Genomic DNA, 21171 nt, shown 5'->3' with positions numbered 1-21171 from the left:
TTATGAAGTGTGTGAAATCTTTTAAAAAAGACAGTCTCAACACTTTAATTTTTATTGCCACTTGTCTCCAGTCTCTGCCAATTTTTTTCAACACCATACAAAGGTGCCTTTGTGGCCTAATGCTGTCTAAATCTAAATTTTAAGATTCTAGCTGTTAAAACCAGTTATACAAGACCTGTGTACATTTTCATTATATCCATTATAACTGATTTCACACAAATGAGCACATTCTCAGTCTTTCAGATGAGATGTAAAATTGAGGTCCTGAACAATTTTAGTTATTAAAAGAAAATCCCATGGCACTCTTCAGAAGAGTAAGCACATTATTCTGCTTTGCTGGCCATATTCCAGTTTGGGTAATTAGATTTTGTCTACCTAAAATACCACCTGTAGTTCCAACAGGATAATTTACCCTTTACTTCCTATACTAAAATGTGCACTATTAAAGAGTTGCTGAGTTTCACCTCAGAGGTGGCTGCATTTCAGTGATGGGTGACACAATTCTAAAATAAGAGTCATAAATCCATTTAGAAGGCTTGTTGTAAGTTTTTGGAGTCCTTCTGGATGAAAGGCTCTCTTGGGCTGAAACATTTCCAATTTAAGACAACAGCAGACATCCCTTTGAGTCCAGTGGTGTGGATCAGGTCCTATATCGTTGTAGTCTGAAATATCAACTGGGTATGTAAAGCAGATCTATAACCTAATTAACTCCTTTAGAATTGATTGTACTGCTGTTTAAAGGAACACAGGAATTGCCTTATTGGATCAGAGCAGCAGTCCATCTAGTCTAGCAGCCTGTCTCTGTCAATGGCCAGTAGTACCACAAACACCATAATGGAAAATTATGAATAACCTGCCCACAGGGGAAATTTTCTTCCTAACCTCATCAGTTAATAGTTGGCTTATACCCTGACGCTTAAGTGTTTATATCTCTAATTGATTTCTTTTTTTAATCTGATAATGATTAACTCATTTGGTGGTATTGTGGCTGTTGTAAATACATATTATTTCTCTGGTATTCCAGCTCTACTTCAGAGTGAGTTATCTGGGGCCAATATTAGATGTTTCTGTTAAACAAAAAGTGATTAGATAGTGCTTGACATTACGATTTAGGTAAAATCCAGGAATCCAACTGAAGTCAACAGTGCAATCTGTTCAAATGCATTTTCAACAGAAGTTAGTCTCTTTTTAATGGTTCACTCTCCATTCCATTTCCAATTGACAACATGTAGGGCCAGGATCTAACCTCTTCTGATTTCTCTTAAGGGTTGTGGCCTAGCAGGTTTTTGAATGGTTTTCTTCCCTAATATGAATGAGGGTCCTCCTGCCCTTCTTTCAAAAATAGTTATGTAAGCTGTACGCTAGGGATTTCCTAAGATATAGCATGGAGAAGCATGTCTGTCCACAATGGCTGGAGAAACTGTGCTAGCCACCACTATGTTTAAACACTGCTCTTGCTAGCATAGTTTCATCACCAGGATGAACAAGGTATAGACAAAAAATGTATTGCACCATGTCTAATAAATCAATGGAGAAATTTAATCCCATATCTACTGCAGAAAGTATATGTACTCCCTAGTCAACTCTTGCATGGCAATACTTTCTAAAGGAGTGTGGTATCTAGCTACGCTGTCCCTTTTCTCATTTAAATTAAAAATGCTTATTAAACAGAGTTAATGTCATAAAGATTCTGCAGAACTCTAAAAAGCATTTTGCTCAGAGCTCATGCTGTGCATTCACAGCTGGTTGAAATCAGTGGGAGTGTTCATTATTGGAAGGGAGGCAGGGAGCATTTACTAGAATCCATTCTTTAATCCAAACAAAGGATTTGTCCATATTTTCACCAAATAAAATGTGTATAAATTGAATAAAGGAACAGTTCCTCTTTTGAGCATTACTAAAAACTATGTATCAATTACAATGTGCCCATCTGTCTATAGAAAAATACAAAATAAACGTATGCATCATCATCATAAATAAGGGAGGGAGGAAGATTAAGGCACAGGGACTCAGATTTTTTAAAAAACCATTTAATTTATCATAATTAATGTAAACGTTCCATACAAGTATTAAGAAATCTTATTTTACCTTTAAAAGGCCTATTTGTATTTGTGTATGTTGTTCAAATTAAAAAAAATGGTAACCATATATTTTAAAAATCTACTTGATCCTAATATAAAGCTGTGTGTCATTTTTTCCCAGAAAAAAATTCCAAGACTATTTTTTCATATCACTAATATTGGGGGAACCAGTCCTTTTCCACAAAAATGAATTATTGCCCCTGTGGCTACTAGTAGTAATTGTATTAACAATAGGCCCTCTTGTGTCAATAAGATACTTCAGACAGAAATTTATTAGAACTACTGTGGATAGGCAAAGTTTAGTTATCTTGACAATTCTGTTTATTATTTTCCACCAAAATACTATTATCTTAGGGCATTCCCATGCACCATTTATGTATAAAATATCCTTATTCCTCCACAAGAGGTAATAATGATGCACCCTGTGAAAATTAAATTCTCAGACCAAGCATTAAAAGATGCACCATTAATATGTGTGGCTTAATCCGTCCAAGAAAAAGAAATCCTGAGGCTGATATATGTGACTCTGGACAATTCATTTAACCTTTTTGTGCATCAATTTCTACATCTGTTAAGTTGGGAGGTTTTTATTAAAAATATCACATAAAAAGTAATTTAATTTGACTTGGCAAAGTTTAGATAACATAATTCTTGTAATATCATCACTGCTTCTAGAGACCCAGCATTGCAGTATTAGAGAGCTCATGCTGGAATCCTAGAGATCTAAATAGAACCAAAACTGACTCCTAAGAGAGACTTTCATAGACACCAGTTTTAAAGTTCCTTGGCTCCAATGCCTTCTTCCCTGTTTCAGCTAAATAGCCTTCTCCTTTTTCCACGCTGGGTTTTCCCACTAGCATAACTTTTTTTGATAGCTTTATCTTGGGGCTTGATAGTAAGTTTAATGAAGGGTTTAAAATAAAATAGAATACATTTTGTATTAACTGTTAAATAGCTCCTTCTCTCCTCCCTCCACCCCTAGACAAAATATAGGTGGTGATCCTTCAGCCCTTACTCTCACAGAACTCCCCTGAAAGTAAGTAGGAATTCTGCCTGAAAAGGACAGAAGGATCATTCCTAAATATTTTGTCCATCACAGCTGGTAAAATATAGGTACTGTTTTGAGCCCACAGGAGCCTACCAGTGAGTATGTATTACAGGTCTCCCTCTGTGCTGATCCATAAAGGATATGAGTTATAACACCCAACTTATAAAAAGTTGTTTATTCAGCTCAAGTTGGAGGTGCTCATGCTTTTAGCTTTGGAGGGTGCTGGTTCAATTCCTTGTATGTTACTAAGGGTACGTCCATACTACCCGCCGGATCGGCGGGTAGCAATCGACTTCTCGGAGTTCGATATATCGCGTCTCATCTAGACACGATATATCAAACTCCGAACGCGCTCCCGTCGACTCCGGAACTCCACCACCGCGAACGGCAGTGGCGGAGTCGACGGGGGAGCCGCGGACTTCGATCCCGCGCCGTGAGGACGGGTAAGTAGTTCGAACTAAGGTAGTTCGACTTCAGCTACGCTATTCGCGTAGCTGAAGTTGCATACCTTAGTTCGACCCCCCCCAGTGTAAACCAGGCCTAAGAGAGCGGCTATCACAACACAACCTTTTAAGACAGGAAATGACTAAAAAATGGATATGATTTGTCCTTAGGCAAAGTCAAACTCCTCTGTAAAAGATGTGAGAGTATTTGTCATAATGACACTACTAGTACAAGTTTTTATTATTATAAAGGTATAGCATACTACAGGTCATGTCCACCGTACATCAAAGGAAAACGTAGGGATCTGTAGACAATGTGGTACTTGTCTGCCTGTTGCTCTGACATACATCAGTCATAGTAAGCTACAAGTTCAATATTTGTGCCTAATTTTGAAGACATATTTTCCTGGGATTCAATTGTATTTTCTTATCCCAGAATGGTTCTTTAATTCACTAGCAGAGAAGTGAGAACTCATGGGTAGGACAAATGACTACCTATTTGTCTTATTAATTAACCAACTTCTGTTTTGACACCCAGAAAAGCAAAATGTATTGGGTTTTTAATTTATTATTTACCAAACAGTGGAGGATAGGCCCACATTGTGACATACCTGCCACACAAACAAAACCCCTCCTGTGGCAGAAGAGGCATATGAATGGTGCTTTAAAGTTCACCTCATGTTCTATATGTGCTAAATTCATTCCCCCTCCTCCACTATCACTGGAAATGATGAATTTCTCACTGTAAGTGTTTGCATTCTTAGCAGCACTGCCCCATTTTTGAAGTTGTGCCATCTGCATACCATACTTCTCAGCCTTAGCAAAGTAAAGGTCTAATGAGTCCTATTAAAGTCAACAAAAACCTTCAAATGGCTAGAATTATCTATTGGGCTAAAGAAGTTCTTTGAGATTCTCTGATGGATGATTGTATATATTTGAATCCAAAGTATTTCTATTATTAATTAAATAGTTAACTAGTGTGATTCAACAATGCAATTAATGCATTACTTTTGATGAACCCTTTTCACTACACCTGAAGCTGATGTAGACTTTTGAAAATATGTTCCTGAAACTTTTGTAGTTTGCATTGTATTGTGTTTTCCTGCTTGATGTTCATGTTTCCAAAATTGATTTTGTATCAGATCTACAAAAATCCTTAAACTTCCCACATGTTCCTATTACTGTGTATTATACTGGTATAAAAGTGGGAAAGTCTCTCTCTCTCTCTCTCTCTCTCTCTCCTGTTAGAAATACATCATCCAGACATACAACAGGCATTCATGAATCCTTATCAGTGATCCTGCATTTGACATATACTGTACTGTATGTCCTGAGGCAGTCAAGGGTTTCAGAATTTTTTTTCTTTATCCTTAAAGGGTAATAAGAGAATAAACTCTAACAAGGCTGCTTATTTGCTCTCTTAGCTTCATATGCTGCTTATGTAAATGTTTGCAGCTGGCTGTCATGAAAGCCACATGCTGGTTTCTGCCTTTGCTGTCTCTGTACTTGGTTATTAGTGGTGCTCTCTCAGAGGGCAATATCTCCAGGATCCATTTAATACAGGATGCAGAAGTTCAAACTCTCACTGAGTTTAACCTTTCCCACACCCTTCTCTCCCGTATTCTTAGATCTCAACAATGATTCCATCTGCTTTACCACAAAGGCTGGATCTGTAATTAAAGGTTATCACCTGACTGCCCTTTACCCTGGATGCATCCTATTCACTTACAGTATCTTTAGCCTGGGTTTCTTTGGACTGTCCACAATTCTGATGTAAAACTTCTGGATCTTAAGCATCAGAGGTTTTATTCTGCATATCTCATAAAAGAGGAATGTTAGGAACTGCATCCACGTGCAAACCTTATCACAATTCTGGTGTGCTAGAGGCAGTGTGAGAGAAGCTGTGTTAGGATGCCTACCAATGTCTACTATGTAAACTCCCAATCAGATGAGAAAGCAGAGACGGTTCTCTAAAATGTGTGAGGACCTAACACTTCCCACGCTTCAATTTCCAGCCCATTATCTTCAAAGAATTCTGCAAATTTTGGACACCGTTACTGTGTGCTACGTATTTGATGTCTGACCCCCTAAGGCTGACATAGCTAGGATTAGATGTACATTCATGTATGTGTGGATGTTGTGGTAGCAGAGGTTAATCACTGCTTTGCATTAATATGTTTTAGACTATTCAATGCATGCTCATCCAGTGAAGGCTCTTAGTCATACCTATATGTTGTTATCATCATATCCTATCTTAGGTCTCATGAACCCCAAGTAATGTGGGCTTCAGATGTACCTCTGGTGGGTAAGACTTTAACATTCCTCAGGGTCTCCTGCCAACACTAGTACTGTTGTTCACCATGACTTCCACCTGTACAAGATCATGTACATCAGATCTGGACCTCAAATAATCCACCATAGGGCCCAGATGAAGATCTGGTACTGTATGACTTACTGGTCTGAAAAAAATATACTATATAGATCTATATCATCCCTCCCAGGTCTTTATACCATTCACACACCTTTGCATTTGACAGCAAAAGCAGTCTGGCCCTGCATAGGAAGTGTCGGGATACTGGGCAAAGGTAGGCAGGACTAGTGGGACCTAGGAACTGAAGTCAGGGGTCAGAGCTGGAGCCAGAATCAGGCTGAGGGTCAATACCAGGTTTCTGGTATACCAAGTGTTATGGTTCTGGGGGTCAATCAGGGTCAGAATCCAAGTCAGAGCTGAGGTCAATACTGGCAGTTTGGAAGCAGAGTGGCCATGGCAGATAGCTAAGTATTGTGGCCTGAACATTTTGTGGTTTATAAAGGCTTATACTCCCCGGGCTTACAAAGGATCAAGGTGCCTATCAGGGATAGCCATGATAATTGTCAGTCATATCACTCAAGGTGGAACTTCCCATCACATGCTGTCTCCACAGATTGTGGTCACGGAGTAGCTGGGTTATAGTTGCTGCTGGGTTGCAGTGTTGGTTAGTTGGTAGGCCTGCAGGCCTGGGTTCAAGTGCCACTGCTCCTTACACAAAATGACAGATGTGGCCTCATCTGTAGTGGTATGTAGTTAGTTATGTAGGAACTTAGCACAATGTTATGGGACTTCAATAACCCTTATATGTTTCCTCTGATTAGAAATACACAGTTATGCACAGAATTAATTGCCTTTTCTGAGCATGCTGGGTCTAATTATGATGGTATAGTGGAGTCATTGTGATGAAGTTGGGCAGATTGTCCCATAGTGACATGGGGATGTATATTTATCTGAACTGAGCACTTGAAAAGTGCTGCCCCTTCTGCTTCTCACTCCCCCTCCTCCCTTCTTTTACAGTGGGTTTTTTGGTTGAGAGTGAATCTGAGAGGCTTTTAAGGGAAAGGTTTGCTAATCTTCCCTACAGTAGATGAAACTGTAGTCTTTCCCCCAGGGGAATGTTCATAATCCCTATTATATAAAAATTGTGGGACTAACGTGACATGTACCACATTTCCCTCTGCACAGTCACAATGCTTTTAATTGGCTCCCTTCCCACTCCCTGTTTGTATATTGTCAGGGTAGACTGTAAGCTTTTTAAGGCAATGACTAAGTCTGCAAAGCCACTTTGTACATTCTTGATTATATATAAATAATTTCATATTAATAATAAGGTGGAAGGGAAAACATTTGAGAGGTGGATTTGCATGGGGGGTGTTATGAATGGTGGCGAATAGGGAACGTGTTAGTGGCTCTTCAAAAGTGTCTGTCCCAGATTTGTAAAGGTATTTAGGTATTGCTCTGCTCAGCCTCCTAAGGCCTAAATGATTTAAATGGCTAAGTCCCATTTTCAAAAGTGACTTATGGTACATCCTCACTTTGAGAGGAGGTGTATTTTCCAGCTTGAGGAAACATCCCCACTCTAGGTCTCATCAACTTAGTGTGATTGAAAATGGAAGAGATCAGAGGCAGCAGGAGGGATTAGACACCCCAAATATGATCCCGTCTCAGATGTTAGGTTCAGATTTGGGTGGCTAGCTTCTAGCACCACGCCGAATATTCTTCAATCAGAGCTACCCACAGGTATGTTTACTTGAGCTGGAAATTACACTTCCATCCTGAAGTGTAGATGTACCCTTAGGCACTAATTCCTATTGACTCCTAAGTACCTAAATCACTTTTGAAAGTAGGACTGTTGTTGTTTTGGTTTTGTCTTGTCCTGCGATAATCATATCAGGCCATGAAGTTTGAGAATGAATTTGGAAACGCATACAGAATCATCTGGAAGGGCTTAACCTTGGTGTCCAATGGGAAAAGCTTAACTTTCCTTACAATATTACATTCAGGAATGTGTGCTGGTGTTAAGGCCTGCTCCTGACATTTTGCAGACTGGATATATCTTGGTCCCATCTCTACTGACTTCATTCTTGCAGTGTACCCTATCCATAGTCTCACAATGGTGGGTGTTATTTTCTGAGATGCTTTGATACCAATCAGGGAATTTTGCATCTTTTCATCATTTATTTCATCTAACATTTCCCTTGATTAGGCATTAATATCCTCAACTGTTGTCATTCCAACCTGAGTTTCCAATCTTCCAATTTTGGCCAGGACATCAGCTTCCTCACTCCTGTATACATCATGTGATGGAATCCATTGAAAAGACAAGTTAATGGGACTTAGCCATCTAAGTCACATAGGTCTTGCAGTGCTGAGCAGAATAACACCTAAATACTTAAAAAATCTGGGCCTCCGTCTGCTGGCTTCATCTTACTCCCTCCCAGAAAATGTTTAGAGCTCGGACTGCCTGAAGTCAGAGAGAAGAAAGAGCCTGCCAGTTCCTCCTCCATTTTCAGAGAAATGTTTTCTTCTTTAAATGTTGAATTCTTTTCCCTACTGCTGTCTGAGGAGGTGGCTTCCCCAGAGCAAGTTTATTTTGAGCCGTGTGAATTACTCGTATTTTTTGTAGGCTCTTGAATATAAATGTATGTTGACATTTTTATAAAATCTATGGACTTTTACGAAAAATCTATTGTCATTTTCTAAGGGTATGTCTACACTACAAGACTATTTCGAATCAACTTAATTCGAATTTGTGGAATCGACCTTATGAAGTCGAAGTTGTGTATCCACACTAAATACACTAGTTCGACTGTGCGAGTCCACAGTAACGGGGCCAGCGTCAACTTTGGAAGCGGTGCACTGTGGGAAGCTATCCCAAAGTTCCCGCACTCCCCGCTGCCCATTGGAATTCTGGGATTTCCCCCCAATGCATGCTGGGGGGAAAAATGTGTCGAGGGTGGTTTTGGGTAACTGTCATCATTGAACCATCAATCATGCCCTTCTTCCCTCCCTCCCTCCTTGAAAGCGCCTGCGGGCAATCTGTTCGTGCACTTTTCTGCTCAGTGACAGCGCGGGAGCCACAGCACTTTGAGCACGGATCCCGCTGCAGTTATGGCCGTTGTCAACTCCTCGCACCTTATCGTCCACCTCTTCCACAGTCAGCTGCTGAGAAATAGGGCTACATTTCAATGGTGCTGCGAGCACTGGTGGACCATGGGGGACGTTTTACCAACATCAACGTCGAGTGGCCAGGCAAAGTTCATGACGTGCGTGTTTTCAGGAACTGTGGTCTGTTTAGACGCCTGCAGGAAGGTAGTTTCTTCCCGGACCACAAAATAAGTCTTGGGGATGTGCAGATGCCTATAGTGATCGTCGGGGACCCAGCCTACCCGCTAATGCCCTGGCTCGTGAAGCTCTGTGCAGGCGCCTTGCACAGCGACAAGGAACTCTTCAAGTACCAGCGAGCAGCGAGCAGCGTGACCTGTGACTGTTCAGTTTCTTTACAGAGAAGCTGAACCTGCCCCTGTTTCTTTACCAAGTGACTGTTGACTAGCATCTGCAGTTACATACCCCGCCCACCCCGCTTCCCCAACTTCCAACACACGTTTAAAAATAAAATACATGTTCCACTGTAACTTTACAAAGGTTTCTTTATTGATGACTTTGCGTTACAGGGTTGAAACCGGGACACGGACTGTGCTGGGTAGGGTGTGCAGTGATGTAAAGACCGCCTGTAAACTCGAGGAATGACAGGCTCCTGCTCCCAGAGCGGTCTGCAGTGCCGGACTGGATGTTTCAACGGAGCCTGCCATCCCTCCTTTTTGGGACTCTGTGTGCGGGAGCTATGTGGCCTTTTGGCGGGGGAGGACAGATACAGATTCCTCTGCTGCATGGCTCTGTGGTCCAGGACAGGGACCGTTGCATGAGATCTGTAACCCCCCTCCCCCGCTACAAAGTCACGTACCACCCCCACCCACACAGAACCTGCAAACCACCTCCCATACCGACCAGGGTGCGTACTGACAGCAGTATGTGTGTGACCTGCTGCTGATCCTGCCCCCATGTCTGTACCCTGGTAAAGGTGATTGTCCTGTCAAATTACCAACCCCCTTCCCCCCCTTCAAACACAGTCTCCTCTAAAAGAACATGACGGAAACAGTAATTAACAGAAAAGTATTTTTTATTATCAACTAGACAGTTAGGGGATGAAACTGGGATGGGGGCTTGGGTGAGGCGGGAAGGAAAGGACTTCTCAAAATTTAGGGTATGAGAGCTTTTGGGTACTTGAGCACTCTGCTGGGGTGCAGTGACAGTTTACACGGGCTCTGGCGCCCCACCTTCTGGTTATTTTGGGTGAGGGGGGTATGGGACTTTGTGGCGGGGGAGGGCGGTTGCAGATACACTGCAGGGGGGCTCTGTCCTCCTGCCTGAGGTCCTGCATAACATGCACAAGGCGCAGGAGCATGTCCGTTTGCTCCCTCATTAGTCCAAGCAGCGTTTGAATCGCCTGCTTGTCTTCCTCACGCCACCTCTCCTCCCCTTCGCTGTGTGAGCGCTGGTACAGAGAGAGGGTCTCCCTCCACTGGCTCTGCTGGTCCACCTCGTCTCGGGAGCACCCCATAAGTTCAGCGAACATCTCGTCCCCTGTCTTTTTCTTTCGCCGCCTAATCTTTGCCAGCCTCTGTGAGGGGGATGCTGTGGCGGGTCTGGAGACAGTCGAAGCTGTGTGATGGGAAAAAGGGAGTAAATTCCTTGCAAAGATAAATTTTTGCGAACAATGAACATAGTCTAGTTTGTCTCTGTGAATTCTGGGTTGAGATCCCAGTGCCTGATGGGGCAAAAACCATTTTCGCGGGTGGTTCTGGGTAAATGTCGTCAGTCATCCCTTCCTCCGGGAAAGCTACAGCAGACAATCATTTCAAGCCCGTTTTCCCTGGATTGCCCTTGCAGACGCCACAGCGTGGAAACCATGGAGCCTGTTTTGCCTTTTGTGCCTGTCACCGTATGTGTACTAGATGCCGCTGACAGAGGCGGTCCAGCAGCGCTACACAGCAGCATGCTTTTGCTTTTGCATGATAGCAGAGATGGTTACCAGCCATATTGTACCATCTACCATACCATAAATTGATAATAAGATGGGCATGGTTACCAGTCCTTTTGCACTGCACCATTTACTGCTGTCATAACTGCCCCTGGCTGCTCTTAGCCAGGGGCGCAAAAGCCAAAATTGGGAATGACTCCCTGAGTCAATCCCTCCTTTTTGTTATCTAAAAATAGAATCAGTCCTGCCTAGAATATGGGCAAGTGTACTAGAGAACCACTGTATCAGAGAACCAGAGAGCACAGCCGCTCTGTGTCAGATCCTGCATAGATTATGAGCTGTATGCTATTCACAGGGGGTGCTCCTGCAACAATCCCACCTGTTCATTCCATTCTTCCCCAGCCTTCCTGGGCTACCATAGCATTGTCCCCCCACTTGTGTGATGAAGTAATAAAGAATGCAGGAATAAGACACAGTGACTTGTTAGTGAGAAATGAGTGGAAGGCAGCCTCCAGTTGCTATGATAGTCCAGATAGGACATTAAGGAGTGTGGAGGAGAGGAGCCCATCATCCTGCTGCTAGTCCAGGGGCAATTGAATCTTTTCTTTACACATGAAGGGTGGGGGCTGATGAAGCTCAGCCCCCTGTTGCTATGATGACGATGGTTATCAGCCATACTGTACCATCTACCAGGAAAAATTAGGGCCAGGCGCCCTTGATTGACCTAACGGATGCTAGTCAGCATGGTTACCAGCCCTTTTGCACTGCCCCATGTGCCAATAGGCTGATGATGAGGATGGATACCAGCCATATTGCACCATCAGCCATCCATAGCGTGGGGGGAGCAAGGATGTTGGTGTTGAGTGCTGCACCATCGCGTCTATCTGCAGCATTCAGTAAAGATAGGGTGACATGTAAAAGAGTCAAGAGAGGATTGTTTTCCCTTTCATTTCTGGGGGTGGGTGGGGGGCTGCGTAAATTGCCTAGCTATGCCCTGACCCACCGCGGACACTGTTTTTGACCCTAGAAGCATTTGGAGCTCATCCAAGAATGCAAATGCTTTTCGGAGACAGCAGGAACTGTGGGATACCTTGTGTCCTCAGTCCCCCCTCCCTCCATGAGCGTCCATTTGAATCTTTGGCTTTCCGTTACGCTCGTCACGCAGCAGCGTGCTGAGTCTCTGCTATGCCGTCTGTCCGGAGATTTTTTACAAATACTTTGGACCAGGCGTAACATTACAGTAATTCCCCTAATTAGATGCAGGAGTCTCCGAGCGAGATCGCCCTGAGGAGGGTCACTGAAGGAGATAGAGAGGGCATGCTGCGTGAAAGCCAGCACAAACCAGGGCCCTATGCAGCCGTGCTCGGGGAGGCAATGCTCCCTGAGTAGCTCATGAAAGCCTCGCGCGGAAAACTGTGCTACCACGGAGCACCCAATAAGGCAGCTCTCCCCAGGAACCTCCTGCGGAGGCTTTTCGATTACCTCCAGGAGAGCTTCGTGGAGATCTCCCAGGAGGATTTCTGTTCTATCCCCATATATAGAGAGACCTCCTTTTCACATACTTCAGATTCCTGTTATATTAAGAATAAAAGTTTATATGGTTAAAGCACTTACCGACTGCTCCTTCCCCTGATTCAGGATCCGGGTTAATGGCCGGGGACGGTTGGTAGGGGATCTCCGTGACGGTGATGAAGAGATCCTGGCTGTCGGGGAAACCAGCGTTGTAAGCGCTGTCGCCTGCCTCGTCCTCCACAAACCCTTCCTCATCTTCCCCGTCCGCGAACATCACCGAGGAACTGGCCGTCGACACTGTCCCATCGTCAGAGTCCACGGTCACTGGTGGGGCAGTGGTGGCAGTCTCCGTAGCATCCGTTTGCCGCTTTGATTTTTTGGTAGCCTTGTCTGGGGTCCTTGATTTTCACGCGGTGCTGCGTTGCATCCCGGCTGTATCCTCTGTCTCTCATGGCTTTGGAGACCTTCTCGTAGGTCTTTGCATTCCGTTTTTTGGAGCGCAGCTCCGAAAGCACAGACTCCTCGCCCCTCACACCGATCAGATCCAAGAGTTCCCGGTCAGTCTATGCTGGGTCCCTCTTTCTATTCAGAGATTACATGAACTCCTCTGCTGGAGAGCTCTGCATCGCTGCCGGTGCTGCTGAGCTCGCCCCGATGTCCAACCACGAAATGAGATTCTAACTGTCCAGACAGGAAAAGGAATTCAAATTTTCCCGGGACTTTTCCTGTGTGGCTGGTCAGAGCATCCAAGCTCGGACTGCTGTCCAGAGCGTCAACAGAGTGGTGCAGTGTGGGATAGCTCCCGGAGCTAGTAAGTTCGATTTGCATCCACACCTAGCCTAATTCGACATAGCCATGTCGAATTTAGCGCTACTCCCCTCGTCGGGGTGGAGTACCGAATTCGAACTAAAGAGCCCTCTAGGTCGAATTAAATGGCTTCCTGGTGTGGACGGGTGCACGGTTAATTCGAATTAACGCTGCTAAATTCGAATTAAAGTCCTAGTGTGGACCAGGCCTAAGGATTAATAGGATTGGTTATCTACCTATTTGCCATTAAGGAACCTGTTATAACCATCTGACTATACTACTCCATTTTTTCATTTTCCCTTCAGAATCAGCCAGTTTCTGACAAAGATGGGACATCCTGTGTTTGTGCAACAGGGCCTAGTTTTAAACCAGGTGAGGTTTTATGGGTCATGGCTATATTAGAGTGTGATGGGCAAAGAGCCACTTGCAGACAAATGCCAGGAGGAACGTGTGTATATGTGTGTGTGTGTGTGTTGGGGAACAATACACTCAAAAATGGAGACATACCAGATTCTTTGAGTGTGTTGTTTCAGCGTTGCAAACATGAAGCAGAATCGAGTACTTTGCAATTGAGGCACTGACTTTTTGTCGACATTCAGAAATCTGATGGTTCTTCATTCACTTTTTAATCCCAATTTCTAAAAAGTGTGACATATAGTGTAAATGATTCATCTGATTTTTACAAGGAAAGTGATTCTTGTGATTGCTGCCCTAAGTGATAGTGGATTTTGATTCATCTGACAATATTGAGCTTGAATCCTCCACTCAACTGTTCACTAACATGTTTTTATAGTGCACTTGATGCCAGTTGAATTCTGTCCAAACTCGGCAATATATTTTATACCTGCCTCAAAAAACTTCAGGAAAATAGCTGATGCAAGGGTACTGCCAGTGTTTGTGTCACAGAAGGGTGGGAGTCTCAGTTCTAGATTAGACCTGGTATCTCTCAAAAAGAGAAATCTTCACATTAAATAAGTGTCTCAGCTCAAGGAAAAGTCCCAATACCCTGCATAATAAGAAATGAGTAAATGAAAGTTTGTCCAGTTTTTGTGGCTGAATTTTGAGAATGGAATGGTTCCTGATTATCATAATTTGTTTTAAAAAAACAAATTATGTTTAAAAAAATGTTTGTGACAATTGGAAGGATAAAAGAGGCTGATAATGGGTATATGTACTAAAGAGAAATGAGCAGGAAGTAGTTGTAAATTTGTTTAAATTAGTTCCCATGCTGCAGCAGATGACTGACATCTCCACTACAATGCATTGGCTTGGCAGCCTGCTCTGCAGAAAAGACAAGTGACAATTCTAGTATTAACCATACAGTATTGTACCCCACACTTACTCCAGACCAAGTGTTACTGACTCTTTACATGTTGTAGAAATGGTGACTTGATAACAGTGCAAAGCATTTCCACATGTATTGGAAAATCATGTTATGAAATAATGTTGGTCCTTCGCTCTCAGATAATTTGATTCTATTCTCCTTCTTGGGATGTGCCATGGGGGTCCCCTGCATGTTGAGCGGGGCTGCTCCCGTTGGCCCAGTCTCCACACTGTCACACAGTCGGTGGGACTCCCAGTGGGATCAGGCAATTGTTAAAAGGAGGATTCAGGACCCCTTGTGGGGCTGAGTGAACAATCAGTCTGCAGCCCCTGGGCGAAGCAGGGTAAAGCAAGCAGCCTGTGGCCTCTGAGCCTCCTGGCTGGGGCAGGCAATAGCAGTTGGGGCTCTGACCCTCTGGGCAGGGCAGAGCAAACAGTCAGTCTCGGCCCCTAGGTGGGGCAGAGTAAACAATCGGCCTGTGGCTGTAGCCCCCAGCAGCCACACCCAGTGGTAAGTGCAGGGTAGGGGAATCATGACACTCCTTATTCCACTGGGTTCCAACCCAGGGCCCTATGAAGCTGTGAAATTCCCAGTTAATGGTTTAAGCATCAGCTTCTAATACATTCCCTGGGTTACTTCCTACTGTAAGGGTCATCTTCAGCATCTCCTCAACTGGCAGCAGCACAGCATCCAAGTCAGTCTTCACGGTTGGCTGGTCGTCCGCAGTGTAGTCTGGGACCATTGTTCCCATGAGTTGGAGAGTTGCTGGTGTCTCTGCAGGACCCTATATATACCCCTTCTCCTCAGCCAGCCCAGACTGAGCTGGTCTGCTTCTTTTTATCTGTCCCTTCCATCTGGAGCATGCATAGCAGGAGTGATGGGGCATGGTCTTCTGGGCCCATAGTGATTGGTCAGGCCCCGTCAGTCCAGTGTGGGGCTGGTACACCCCATCACAGGATGATTTACTGGGACTTTGGTGTGGGTTCTTAGCTGTTCAGTCATTTTGGAGCTTCTGATGGCTACAGAGCAGTAATAATATAAGTATTAATATAATAGACTATTGCTTAGTGCTTAACCACCTACCAGCCTGGAGAATGAACACAGCAATGGAAATCAGCTACTAGAAGGGGTATTTTGAGGGCATGAAGAAGAATTACACACTTAGAATGAACTCTATCAGTCTGGGTCTATAATGTATGTGAATAATCTATAGATTGTGGTATCTATAACTGCAAATACAAAATGTACTATACAAATATGTGTATATATAATAGATTTTAGCATTTTTGTTATATAAATTTATATGTTTGACAAGTTCTAAGTACCCTTTTGTAAGTCCATAAGTGAATTCCAGAAATGAGAGTTTTTTTCTAAATTACCATCTCTAAAAAGTCTCAGTGAAGAATGTGAGAAAATTACAGTTGAAAGAAGAATGCAAATTATGCTGGGGGATGTAAGATTACAGCCATCTAACAAGTTCAGTTGGAGGTGAAATACACCTTATCCTGTAAAGTAAGTAATAAAATATTATAGTCCTATCCTGTCCATTTTACCAGGAGCAGATGGACCTAATGAAGTAAAGGATTAACAAGACTGAATGGGCTGAAGAATATTTCCTGTCTACCTTGCAGCAAAGTTTTTAATAATTGTATTATGAATAATATGTAATTATGGAATTTTATAAAGAAATAATATTGCTTTGTACTTCTACAGCATCCTTCATCAGGGGATTTCAACATGCTTTACAAATATTAATTTATTAAGCCTCACTACAACCTATGAAGGGCTAGTGATTTACTATTTTCAGAAGGGGCTTAAACCTGCTGCCACTGACTTCAATAGGAGCAGGAGCAGGTTAGAAGTGACTCACCCAAAGTCATAGTAGTAAGTTTGTGGCAGCGCTACAACTAGAATAGCCCCCTGACCCTCAGTTCTTACCCACAAGAGCACTTTTTCCTACTGATAGATGCTGGGATTCCCTACTCAAGTGTTAGAATACTCTTTATTTTGTAGTGACTTTGTGAAAGAAGAATGAACTCAGTCTTCTAAGTAAGCACTAATCATGAGCAGTTGGGATAACATAAGTGCTGACTTCAGCTTTGGCCCAGAGCTCTAAAGGAGATGGATCTCTTCTGGTATTCAGACCAACTCAAATAATAAGTAAAAGTATTTTCATATGCATCTGTATTTTCTTGGATCCTTCTAGAACAGGTAGCAGAAGTCCCAAAATACTATGGGAAAGCCTGTTTTCTTGAGTTATCCCATCTAATGCGTGGAATTTGGATATTTCAAATAAGGTTTAGCTAAGCATCCATGCTTTTGGGTGCACGTCTTGTATAGGTGCATGTTTGTAATGCACTTTGAAGATGTAAAGAGCTATAGACAATCAATACTAAATTATGTCTCAACTCAGTGGATGGCCCTTTGAGAGTCACACAGTGCTATAATGCAAAGTAGAGGAAAAGCAGGAACAGAAATCATGGAACATTGTTTTCCATGGGGTTTCACAGGTGTAAATGATACCTAACTGGGCTTGTCAAACTATTTTTTTTTAAACTGGGGTTAGTTACTTCACAAGAAGAAAAGAAGCCTCCTCAACTCTCAGCCCAGATTGAGTTTGCAGAGTGGACAGAAAACAAAAACATCTTTTTACTTGTAAACTGAGCTTATTTCATGCTAATACCATGGCAAAGAAACAAACATTGTTGCCTTCAGTGGAGTAGCACAGTGTACCTGATTGGAATGTAATAAGTAAATCTGTTGGTGTTGCCCAAGAAGAAACAGGATCCAGCTCTTAGGGCTTGTCTTTACTGCAGAGTTACTCAAGTCATAACTTGTGTTGCCCCTACCTTGAGTCCCATCCACACATAGTGCTTAACTCAAGTGTGATGGTGTTTTAACTTGAGCAGGCAGAACCAGAAATGAATATAGGCTAAAGCCTGAGTTAACACAACTTACTCAGATGCTGAAACAACCACTCTGCATCTCAAATGTTATTTCACAATGTGGGTGCTCTGACTCAAGATAAGCTAACTTGAGAGGAGTTAACTCCAGTGTATATAACTGCTGTGAAGACCTATCCTTAGCTGTGTTGGCTCTGCAATCATTTTTGTTACTATAGTGAACAGATATGGTTGAACACATGATGGAGCAGATGTGATGAGTAAGACGGTGCCACTGTTTCATGGTCATTTTTCAGATTAGAACTGCACTTTAAAAGCTATCCAGTTTAACAAAATACCTGAATATGTTTGAATTTTTCTTTAAGATTTTAATTGTTTAAAGGCAGTCTAAGAGAGTTAGAAACAGAAATCTCAAGGAAGACTGAAGGGTTGAAATGTTGATTCTTGTATCAATCTAATTTGCTTTATTCTCTTGCTTTAATAAATATTTTTATACATTAGTAAGAATTCATTTGGTTGGATTTGAAATGAACCTTAGAATCCCTGATTTTAAAGGGACCACTCCGAAATCTGTCACAGAGCCTGTGTAACCCCTCCACCTCCAGGGTGTGGTGTTCTGTCCCTTTTAGTGACCCCGGGGTGAGTGGGAGAGAATGAATAGGAATGAATGAATGAGTCTTCTCTACAGCCTTAGCTAATAGCCATATGGCTTTTAGCTCATGCAGTAGAGCCTCATGCACTAAGCTTTAGAGGTCCCAGGTTCAATTCGGCCTGCCAACAACCAGGGTTTGTTGGTGTTACACCTGTATTTCTTTTTAAAGTGATGCAAGCCAGAAACTTCAGAATTGAAATGGAAACATCATTATTAATTCATCCCTGTCTTCCCAGTTATTCCATCTGGTGTCTATTTGAGACTGGGGGTAAGAATGTATATCACATGATAAAAATTATAGCAAATGGGAGAAAGGGGAAGTTCACAGTAAGGAATATAAATCAGAAGGTAGAATTTGTAGAAAATTGACAAGGGAAGCAAAAGTTGAAATCTATGGCTGGCAGAGTTAAGGACAATAAGATGGAGTTTTTAAAATATATTAGGAATAAAAAGAATCCTAACAATGGTACTGGTACATTACTAGATGGAAATGGTAGAATTATCAATAATACAGAGAAGGCAGAAGAGTTTAATAAATATTTCTGCTCTGTATTTGGAAAAAATCAGAGGATGTAGTCATATCACATGATAACACGCTTTCCATTCCACTAGTATCTCAGGAAGATGTTAAACAGCAGTTACTAAAGTATGTATGTCGGTGTAGCCATGTTGGTCCCAGGATATTAGAGAGACGAGGTAGATGAGGTACTATCTTTGACTGAACCAACTTCTCTTGGTGAGAGAGACAAGTTTTTGAGCCACATTGAGCCCAGATCTGAAGAAGAGCTCCATGTGGTACAAAACCTTGTCTCTGAACAACAGAAGTTGGTCCAATCAAAGATAGTAACTCACCTACCTTGTCTCTCTAATATCCCAGCTTGTGTTAATTTCCACAAGAACCGTTCAGTAGTAGTTTATGTGTATGATTTATAGAAAGCTTAGATTCAAACTTTAATTTCTCTTCAGACGATTCTCAGAAATATGGCTCCAATAAACATGGTGTCTCTGTTACCTTTACTTTTAAAGTTGATTTCAGCTTGAATACAAAATTGGATAAGTAATATTTTTTGTCTTACTGCTAGTACAATAAAACTAAATATATTACTTTACTCTCATTTGCAAAGAAAATTCAGCACCAACTCTGTTTTCTCATGGTACTGAATCCCAAGCCCATCATCAGCTTTTGATTTTAGTCATTGTAATGCTCTGTACCTCAGGGGAACCCCCTGAGCCCTCATGTTCATCCTTATAATATGATGGTGTTGTATCCAATGCAAAGTTTGTCATGTTGGGTGTCTTCGGAAGGCACTGAGCATTGTTGTTATAGTAATGCTATAGGTTGTAATTTCATGTATATAGTTATGAGGCTGAAAATGTCTCCTCATGGCTTAAAACAAACCCAGCCAAAACTCTCCAGGAGCAGAGGGGGCAGTTTACACCTCATCAGGGCATGTATGGGACAAACCCAGCCCAGCCTCACAGGAACAAAGGACACTGGCCTAGGCAGCAACAAAGGATATGTCAGACTCTCGAATGAGTAACCCCCATTCCTTTGGTCAGTTTGGGACTATGATGAGGTAATGCTCACCTGACTCTGAAGGCGGGGGGCAAAGCCAAGAGGGAAGAAAGAGCATGGTAAAAGGGAGAGATGTTTGCCATGCTCTCTCTCTTCCACCTCCATCTACAGACACCACCACGAAGTGACTGAAGTGCTTATCAAAGGAGAGAGCCTGGCTGAAGCGCAACCAGCCAGCCTGTGGTGAGAAGCATCTAAGTTTGTAAGGGCACTGAAGGTATTAAGATCAGCCTAGAATGCATTTTGCTTTTATTTCATTTGACCAGATCTGACTTGTTGTGCTTTGACTTATAATCACTTAAAATCTATCTTTTGTAGTTAATAAATTTATTTGTTTATTCTACCTGAAGCAGTGTGTTTAGTTTGAAGTGTCTCAGAGACTCCCCTGGGATAACAAGCCTGGTACATATCAATTTCTTTGTTAAATTGATGAACTCATATAAGCTTTCAGTGTCCAGCAGGCATAACTGGACACTGCAAGATGGAGGTTCCTAGGGTTGTGTCTGGGACCGGAGATATTGGCTAGTGTCATTCGGTTGCACAATCCAAGTAGCAGATGGCCAAAAGTGGTCACTCACGTAGCTAGGAGCAGCTTACATGCTACCGGCTGTGCGTGAACAGCCCGGGAGTGGGGGTTCTCACAGCAGAGCAGGGTAAGGCTGGCTCCCAGAGTCGAGGATTGGAGTGACCTAGCAGATCACCAGTCCAGCTAACACCAGGGGACTGTCACAGTCGTGCTATGCAAATAGTTCAGATAGGAGACAAACTATTCTATCCAGTGTGCTGTCTGAGTTCACCAAAGTAGAGCCATAGTCCTTATACACTCACAGCATCCCACTGACGTTGTGGGGGGGGGAGGGATGCTCTCTATGAATACTTTGGAGAACTATGGTCTGAATCAGAGTTTTGAGGATATGTGTGTCTTTTTTTCCTTTAAATCTGAAATAAGTAAGTAATAGGGAAGGCGCTACAGTAGCCCTTCAGTGAAGAAGAGCACGATAAACCATCATTACGGGCAGTGATGAGCTGCCAAATTTTTAACAACGGGTTCCCTCCTCCCTCCAAAATTTTAACAACGGGTTCCCTCCTTCCCCCCCCTCCGGGGGGGGGTCGTGCCCCGTCCAACCCCTCATGTTCCTTGACACACACACTCCGAGACCCCTGACCCATCCCCCCCTTCCCTGTCCCCTGACTAACCCCTTGCCGCCCCACCCAACCCCTCCTCTCATTCTCAATGGCCCCCCAGAACCCCTACCCCATACAACTACCCCTTCTCTTTGTCCCTGAGTGCCCCCACCACCTCCTCCAACCCTGCTCTTTCCTGACTGCTCCCCGGGACCCTTGCCCCCATTCAATCCCCCTGTTCTCTGCCCTCTGACCCCCCCACCCCCAAACTCCCCTACCCTCTCTCCAACACCCCCTCCCTGCCCCGTTACCGCGCTGCCTGGACGTGGCCGGGCCAGGACAGGAGTC

This window comes from Mauremys mutica, chromosome 2 (genome assembly GCF_020497125.1).
Source record: "Mauremys mutica isolate MM-2020 ecotype Southern chromosome 2, ASM2049712v1, whole genome shotgun sequence".
NCBI classification, from domain to species: Eukaryota; Metazoa; Chordata; order Testudines; family Geoemydidae; genus Mauremys; species Mauremys mutica.
Note: the sequence above shows the minus strand (reverse complement) of the source record.